The 8,970-nt window shown below is 47.1% G+C and overlaps 1 non-coding gene across 1 annotated transcript; it reads right to left on the bottom strand.

Moving 5' to 3' along the window:
• Window positions 1–5,798: 5,798 nt before the first annotated feature.
• Window positions 5,799–5,960, bottom strand: LOC123600286. Its single transcript, XR_006713641.1, has one exon. It is a non-coding gene; the product is annotated as a U1 spliceosomal RNA (small nuclear RNA).
• Window positions 5,961–8,970: the final 3,010 nt, after the last annotated feature.

The following is an 8,970-nucleotide window of genomic DNA, read 5'->3' as shown; positions in this document are numbered from 1 at the left end:
ATTTCGTAGCAGATCAGCTCCCTCCCATCACAGAGGACACGGGGATTTTCCTCAATGGAAAATCAAGATCTGGCTTGTTTCCATGAATGTCAAGCCTAAAATATTCACAAACTTGAAATAAAATTTAAATTATTACAAAACCAGAGACATCCCCCCCTTCCCATTATTCTAAAAAAAGTTTTTTTAAATGTTTGTTTATGTTGAGAGAGAGAGAGACACACACACAGAATGTGAGCGGGAAAGGGTCGGAGAGAGAGGGAGATGCAGCATCCGAAGCAGGCTCCAGGCTCCGAGCTATCAGCACAGTGCCTGATGCTGGGCTCGAACTCACGAACAGTGAGATCAGACCTGAGCCGAAGTCAGACACTTAACTGACTGAGTCACCCAGCCGCCTGCCCTCCCCGTTATTCTAAATTTGCTTGTACTCTCACAAGCATGGTGGTTAAGAGGATAGACTCCAGAGCCAGAATGCCTGGATGGGAATTTCTAACTCTACCTTTTAAGTAGCTTATGACTTTGGGCAAATGATTTAACCTCTCTGTCTCAGCTTCATCGTTTGGGACTGTGAGGATTACATGAATACTGAGAATAGTGCCCAGACTGTAGTAAGTGCTTTATGTATTAGCTAATATTTTCCTTTATCATCATCATCATCATCATCCATGAACTTACTGAATGCCTTATTCATTGTCTGCACACCGCCTCTCATCAAATGAGCTAAGTAAGCTAAGGCCAATGGGCCTGTTCGTGACATGCCATTTTGCTAGCGCTGGTGGGCAATCAAACTATAATAATAATAAACTCCTGGAAAGTCTGAATTGGAAGCACCTTTGAAGATCAATGACCCAACCCCTTCATTTGTCAAATGAAGAAGGGAATTGAGACACGATAAGGACAACACACTGTCCATGAAACCGAGTGCCCGCGGTTCCCTCAGCCTCCTCCCAAGGCCCGTGGACCTGAGCTGGTCTTGCCTCATGGAATCACTGCGATCTAGGTCATGTAAATCCGATGAAGCCAGCCCTGCCGACCTTCCTGCAGCTGATTGGACACAGGATTTGGGCCCAAGCCAAGTGCCGCTGTGAACAACCTAGATGTGCTGGAGGCCAACTGCCTGTGTGAGACGAGACTGCCAGACATGGGAGACAGAAGCATTAGAAGCACACCCAGAGCTCGTCACCACATCATCGTTCCTGTTCCCCAGGGACCTGCGTGGGCTACCGGGATGGCTTCCCTGCCCACTGTACTTCCTCACTGCCCTTTCCACTGCCCCCATTACTGTCAGTCGTCCGAGCACGGCTCTTCCTTGCACACCTGAAGAGGCTCGTGAGCATACCCAAACATGGCCACTGGTTTTCTGGGGGGGGGTCACAGCCAGATTAAAAAAAAATAATAAATAAAGCAGGGGGGTGCCTGAGTGGTCAGTTGGTTGAGCGTCTGACTTCTGCTCAGGTCACGATCTCGTGGTTTGTGAGTTCAAGCCCCGCATCGGGCTCGCTGCTGTCAGCGTGGAGCCTGCTTGGGATTCGGTCTCTCTCCCTCTCACTGCCCCTCCCTACTTGTGTTCTCTTTCTCAAAAATAAACAAAAAAACATACGGAGGAGGAAGAAGCAAGCCACAGACGCAGATCTGGAATTCCAGACCGCATACTCTTTCCACTCTGACATGGCCGTGTCACATGCAGTATGAGAGAGAAAGGGCTTCATGGGTGCAGGGAACAGAGGAGGCTGCCGGCCCTGTGCAGTTGAACTCTGAGGCTTGCGGTGTTACCAGAAGGATCCAGCAAGGGCAGGACCACTGCCCCACCTCTTAGCCTGTGCTGGAGATGCTGCTTAACTTTACTTCTGTGCGTCTGCCTTTGTGAGTGGCTTGGGGTATGGTTCTAGATGCAGATGCTGCTTTGTCGTTCCTCGGGCACCTGCTTTGGAGGAAATTCATCCGTCGCTCGCTATATGTGGACAAGGGCTCTGCTCGGACCCTGTGCCTGGGCAGACACAGACAGACACGGGCCGTGGAGCTGGGAAATCACCAATGACAAAATGGCATTTGAAACCACAGATGTGAATGACGGGAGAGTTGGCTTTCTCTTCTCGTAAACCTTTCACCGACACGTGCAGAGAAAGGAGCAACCAGAAATGGGGCGAGGGGAACCCAGGAACGAGCAAGACAGCGGAAGCCAAGCGGGGTCCGAAATTCCCAAGAATTTCGGGAAGGAAAGCATGGTTAGCGGACATGTGAGGTCAAGCTGGCCGAGAAGTGAGTTCGTCACATGAGAAGCGATTGCTGACTTGAGAGAGAGCCATCTCGGAAGACAGCAGCAGTAGAAAATGGAGTTCATTTAGTTGAGGTGTGAGTGGATGGTGAGGAGGTAGAGATGGTACACAGATCTCTCCTAAGAAGGGGAGATTTGTTTTTTGTAGTAGGAGAGACTCATGCACGTCTGGACCCTCGGGAGAAAATACGGAGAGAGAGGAAGCGATTTAACGGTGCTCCGTCTCTAGAAGCCAGAGGGACGAAATCAAGGGCAGGCAGAAGGGTTGGCTGCGGACACAAGAAGGGGCCCTCCCCTCGCAGCTTGGAGGGACATGAAGACAGCCGTGAGATTTAGTGTCCTTCCCAAAGGGGCTAATCTTTGCTAGGAGAAGGCGTACAATGCCTCCCAACAGAACAGATGGTTGATAAATACCAATCCTTCCTCCCCTCCCCGGCTGGGTGGTTCCAGTCCTCTGAAGTCACACACGACGTCACTCGGTGTTATGTTACAAGGCTAAGGAACACAGCTAGAGCTGGAGAAATTCAAGGCAATCCCAAACTTTTCTGGAATTTCAGAGAACTAGAGGCTGCTTTCTCCTGAGGTTCCTAAGCTGGAAGGACATAAGTGAGTGTGGATTTTCCACTATGTGGACAGACTTCCTGACACTGAAGCCACACAGCAGAAGGCAGAGATGAGAAGTGGAGGGCAAGAGACAGGGACACCATTTGAAGCCACCAGATGACATCATTCTAACCATGCCTGAAGTCCCTGAAATTTCCCATGCCGTAATCCAACAAATTCTTTCTCCCTATCCAAAGCCCGCTTCTGTTAAGATTCTGTCATCTGTAACTGAAGAGTTTCTGACTAATACAGGAAGTGGGGTGTTACTGGTCGTGATTCCTAACACATGGCATTGGCAGGGGGGAGGTAGGGTACAGAGAGTGAGGATCTCCCCATCCCTGGCTGGGAGGTCGGCACTCCCTGCCATGCAGGTGTACAGCCAGGGTCTCTTGGAGCTCAGACCATATACCTAACACAGGTAGGAGCTCGGGGACTTGGTAGAAATATGTCAGAAGGTTGTCTGTTTTGGCTGTTTTCCCAAGCCTTTAGTTTGGAGTCAAAGACACAAATTTTGCAGAAAGAATAATGAATAATAAAAACTAATGTTTCTTTTTTAAAAAAATGTTAAGTTTATTTACTTTGAGAGAGAGAGAGCATGTGCAGGTGGGGAAGGGGCAGAGGGGCGGGGGAGAGAGAGAGAGAGAGAGAGAGAGGGAGAGAATCCCAAGCAGGTTCCACATCACCAGTGCAGAGCCCAATGTGGGGCTCGAACTCACAAACCACGAGACTATGACCTGAACCGACGTTGGACACTCAACTGACTGAGCCACCCGGGTGCCCCAAAAAGCTAATATTTCTGAATCACTCATCCTGTGCTGGGCTCTAAGAGCTTTACCCATATTGATCCACTGACCCTTCACAATAACACAAAGAAGTAGGTACTGTTGTTATTCCCGATTTTACATTTGAAGAATCGAGACACAGCACCATTCACCCAACGTCACAAAGCTAGACAGGGAGCTGCAACGATCGCTTGAAGTCGGGCAGCCTGGCCCCTGACCTTGTGTGCCTACAGCTTTGCCAAGAGAGACTTCCTGGAGCCAGCAGTCCGAGCTGACACAGTCTGAAGGTCACGTGCTTTGCAGGATTGAAAAAGCTCGTGTCTTCATGTCAAAGTTAAAGTGAGCGGAAACAGGGGCGCCTGGGTTGTTCTGTCACTTAAGCGGCTGCCTTCAGGTCAGGTCATGAATTTGAGCCCCGCATCGGGCTCTGTGCTGACAGCTCAGAGCCTGGAGCCTGCTTCGAATTCTGTGTCTCCCTCTCTCTTTGCCCCTCCCCTGTTCACGTTCGGTCTCTCTCTCTCAAAAATAAACTTTGAAAAAAAAAGTTTTTTGAGTGGAAACAAAGGCAGGAAGGCAGGAAACGCAGCCCCACCCAAGCCCTTCCTGCCTGTCCCCACTAACAGGAGACTTAGCCTATGCAAAGAGCTTTCCACTGGGATAGAGCCTAGTGGTCAGAGTTGCTCCAAAGCAGTGAGGATGGAAACCCTAGGCTGAGCACTGGGAGGTCCCACAGCTGAGAGACATCCCCCCCCCCCCCAACCACCACCGGTCTAGATTCAGAGACCATAATTCACAATTCTTCTGACTTGGTTATTAACCCCTAGAGTTATCCAAATATGAATAGTCAGAAACCTTCTGCATCTTTTAAGGGAGTGGTTTTGCAAAAAAAAACACACACAAAACAAATCCTGGCACAAGAAAGCTTGCAACTGATCAACCCCTAGGGCATTGTTTCAGTTCCAAACAATACGAACGGGACATCTTCACAATCCTTCTAAGATGTGGCCTGAAAGTTACAACAAATAGGGGAGACCAGCCAACACGGCAGACCAGACAGACCAGCTTCACTCTCCCAAGGCAGGGCATCCTTGCTGTTCTCCACCTCCAGGATGCAATACACATGCCATACACCCCGCAGACCATTGGGTGCTGTTTGGTCTCCTCTCCTTTTCCAAATAGGGGTGTTTATAATTATCTGGTGTTCCCTCTGCCTGTGCACCAAGGTATTATGTATGGGGCTGATTAACTTCAGTGTTTATCTGTAGTAGCGTTTCCTAAACTTTTTGCTCTCAAGATCCCTTCACACTCTGAAAAACTGAAGACCTGAAAAGGTTTTTGTTCATATGGGTCACATGATCGGTATTTGCCATATTCGAAGTCAAATTAAGAGTTTAAAAAATAAGCACGCCTGAGGGACTCAGTCTGTTGAGTCTGACTTTGGCTCAGGTCATGATCTCACGGTTTGTGAGTCTGAGCTGTTAGCACAGAGCTCTCTTCGGATCCTCTGTCCCCGCCCCTCTCCTGCTCATGCGTGCATGCTCTCTCTCTCAAAAATAAATAAACATTACAAAAAGTTTAAAAACATATTTTTAAGTAAAAATGATGAACCCACTAAAGTTAACACAAATAATACCCTTTTCAATGAAAAATAACATTTTCCAAATCAAAAAAAATTAGTGGGAAGAATGACATTGTTTGACAGTTTTGCATATCTCTTTAAATGTCTGGCTTAATAAAAGGCGGCTAGATCCCTATAACTGCTTCTTTGCTCCTTTACTCAATCTGTTGAGATTTGTTTTAGCTGCAGTATATGAACAAAATTCAGCCTCACACAGATATAAAAATGGAAAAAGGAGGGTTATTTTATTTCTTTATTTAAAATGTTTATGTATTTATTTTTTTGAGAGAGACAGAGCAGGAGTGAAGGAGGGGCAGAGAGAGAGGGAAACACAGAATCCGAAGCAGGCTCCAGGCTCTGAGCTGTCAGCACAGAGCCCGACGCGGGCTCAAGCTCATAAACTGGGAGATCACGACCTGAGCCCAAGTCCGATGCTTAAACAACTGAGCCACCCAGGCACCCCAAGGAGGATTATTTTAAAAGCTTTTTCAGATAACTGTGATATTCCTCTTTTCCTTTTTTTAAGAGAAGAAAGTGAACGCAGTCCCCCACTGCCTTAAATTACACAACCGAGTCTCCCGCATTTGGGGAAATTGAAGAGATCGGCACCCCGAGAAGGGCAATGGATGGGCCTTGCCCGGAAAAGCACCTTTATGATCACGGTTTTCCCTCGCCTGGTAAGTATGTGGATATTCCTCTTTGGTACTATACCAAAACTTAACAAATGAAGACTTGCAAAATTTAGTTTCAGTGTGGAATCTGAAACCAATTTTTCGTTAAGTTAAAATACATGGGTCTATCATGCACTTTGAATGCATCTTTTATCCGTGACTGATTTTGTAACACTTGGAAAATAGGGTTCACTGAGCTATGGAGATCTTCTAAATGTTGACACATGTTATTATACAATATAAAAGAAATTATATTCATTAATGTCACCATTGATCTCATCAGAAGTCCTTAAGTAGGGGCGCCTGGGTGGTTCAGTCGGTTAAGTGTCCGACCTCAGCTCAGGTTATGATCTCACTGCTTGTGAGTTCGAGCCCCGCATCGGGCTCTGTGCTGACAGCTCGGAGCCTGGAGACTGCTTTGGATTCCATGTCTCCCTCTCTCTCTGCCTCTCCCCTGCTCTGTCTCTGTCTCTCTCAAAAATAAATAAACATTGGGGGCGCCTGGGTGGCGCAGGCGGTTAAGCATCTGACTTCAGCCGGGTCACAATCTCGTGGTCCGTGAGTTCGAGCCCCGCGTCAGGCTCTGGACTGATGGCTCAGAGCCTGGAGCCTGTTTCTGATTCTGTGTCTCCCTCTCTCTCTGCCCCTCCCCCGTTCATGCTCTGTCTCTCTCTGTCCCAAAAATAAATAAACGTTGAGAAAAAAAAAAAAATTAAAAAAAATAAATAAATAAATAAATAAACATTAAAAAAAAATGTTTTTAAGTCCTTAAGTATTGGGAAGCTACTAAACTCACAGTGGTGGATACAAACATTCCAAAAGGCTAATTTTCACTCAAAAGCTGAAATTTTATTATTAGCAGCAAATATTGTCAATTTCCCCCTTGAGTCAATAGGCTCACTTCTTTCATTTTAGAGAAAATGTCTGCAAAAATAAAAAAATGAGAAAAAAACCCACATTTGCATAACCATGGTCTGTCTTTCAATCCTTCTTCCAGGTAAAAATGGTGTTCAACTTGCAACTCAAAACAATTCCACAAGTGCTCTTCCTGAGACAACCATGGCCCTTAGGCATATAGCAGAATTCTTCCCACCCTGTCAAAATATTTAAAAGAAGTATAGGGGCGCCTGGGTGGCGCAGTCGGTTAAGCGTCCGACTTCAGCCAGGTCACGATCTCGCGGTCCGTGAGTTCGAGCCCCGCGTCGGGCTCTGGGCTGATGGCTCAGAGCCTGGAGCCTGTTTCCGATTCTGTGTCTCCCTCTCTCTCTGCCCCTCCCCCGTTCATGCTCTCTCTCTGTCCCAAAAATAAATAAACGTTGAAAAAAAAAAATTTAAAAGAAGTATAGTGGATGGGGCGCCTGGGCGGCTCAGTCGGTTAAGCGTCCGACTTCAGCTCAGGTCATGATCTCACAGTTCGTGAGTTCGAGCCCCGCGGTGGGCTCTGTGCTGACAGCTCGGAGCCTGGAGCTTGCTTTGGATTCTGTGTCTCCCTCTCTCTGCTCCTCCCCCACTCATGCTGTCTGTCTCTCCTTCAAAAATAAATAAAAACATTAAAAAAATTTTTTTAAAGAAGTATAGTCAAGGGTAGAGATTTAATAAAGTTAATAATTTGTACTGTTTCATCAAGTCAGTCTTTGAAATTTTTCTTTAAGTTTATTCACTTATTTTGAGGGAGGGAGAGAGAGACAGAGAGAGAGAGCATGAACAAGGAGAAGGGGAGGAGAGAGAAGGAGAGAGAATCCCAAGCAGGCTCAGCACTGTCAGCACGGAGCCCAACATGGGACTGGGGCTCACAAACCACGAGATCATGGCCTGAGCCGAAATCAAGAGTCAGCCGCTTAAACTGAGCCACCCAGGGGACCCTTATCAAGTCATTCTTTTTTTTTTTTTTTTTCAACATTTATTCATTTTTGGGACAGAGAGAGACAGAGCATGAACGGGGGAGGGGCAGAGAGAGAGGGAGACACAGAATCAGAAACAGGCTCCAGGCTCTGAGCCATCAGCCCAGAGCCCGACGCGGGGCTCGAACTCACGGACCGCGAGATCGTGACCTGGCTGAAGTCGGACGCTTAACCGACTGCGCCACCCAGGCGCCCCTCAAGTCATTCTTGAATGAAACTGCTGTGTTTTCTTTGCTGAGCACACACAGCAGTGAGGAATACAGTGATTACAAATACCGCCTGGAGCCTCGCCTCGCTTTATCTTAAGGGGCCAGCTGCTGTATCCGCCATCGCTTTCCCACCACCAAAAAGGCAACATAACATCTTAGTATTTATTACGAAAATAGCTCTGACTTCACAGAGCCTCTGAAAAGATTTGGGGGATGCTCAGGAGTTTGTAGACCACGCTTTGAGGAGCGCTGATTTAATGCTTTATTTATCCATTAACAAATATGCACCAAGCACCTACTGTGTCCCTGAGACTGTTCCAGGCACTGGGCGTTGAGTGGTGAGCTATATACGAGATACTTAAGGCCTCTGCTCTCATAGGGCCCACATTCTTGTAGAAAGAACTGAAAATTAATAAAGAAATAAATCAATAAGATTATTTCACCTAGAGAGAAATGCTTCGAAGAAAATAAAACTGTACACCCTACACCCTATACGGTGATGTATGTCAATTATTTCTCAATAAAACTGAAAAAAGGAAAAGCAAAGAAAATAGGATGATTAGGGGCCCCTGGGTGGCTCAGTCAGTTTAGCGTCCGACTTTGGCTCAGGTCATGATCTTACGGGTGGTGAGTTTGAGCCCCGCATGGGGCTCTGTGCTGACAGCTCAGAGCCTGGAGCCTGCTTCACATTCTATCTCCGTCTCTCTCTCTCTCTCTCTCTCTCTCTCTCTGCCCCTCCCCCACTTGTGCTCTATCTCTCTCTCAAAAATAAATAAATGTTTAAAAAAATTTTTTTTGAACTAATTTGGTGGCTCGAAAGAAAGGAAGGAAGAGCAGTGTGGCTGATGGGTAGAAATCGAGGGGAGAGTGATAGGATATGATGCTGGAGAGGTAGAGGGGAGCCAGGGCGTGTT

The sequence above is a fragment of the Leopardus geoffroyi genome, chromosome C1, assembly GCF_018350155.1.
Source record: "Leopardus geoffroyi isolate Oge1 chromosome C1, O.geoffroyi_Oge1_pat1.0, whole genome shotgun sequence".
NCBI lineage: Eukaryota > Metazoa > Chordata > Mammalia > Carnivora > Felidae > Leopardus > Leopardus geoffroyi.
This window is presented reverse-complemented; position numbering and strand designations above follow the sequence as displayed.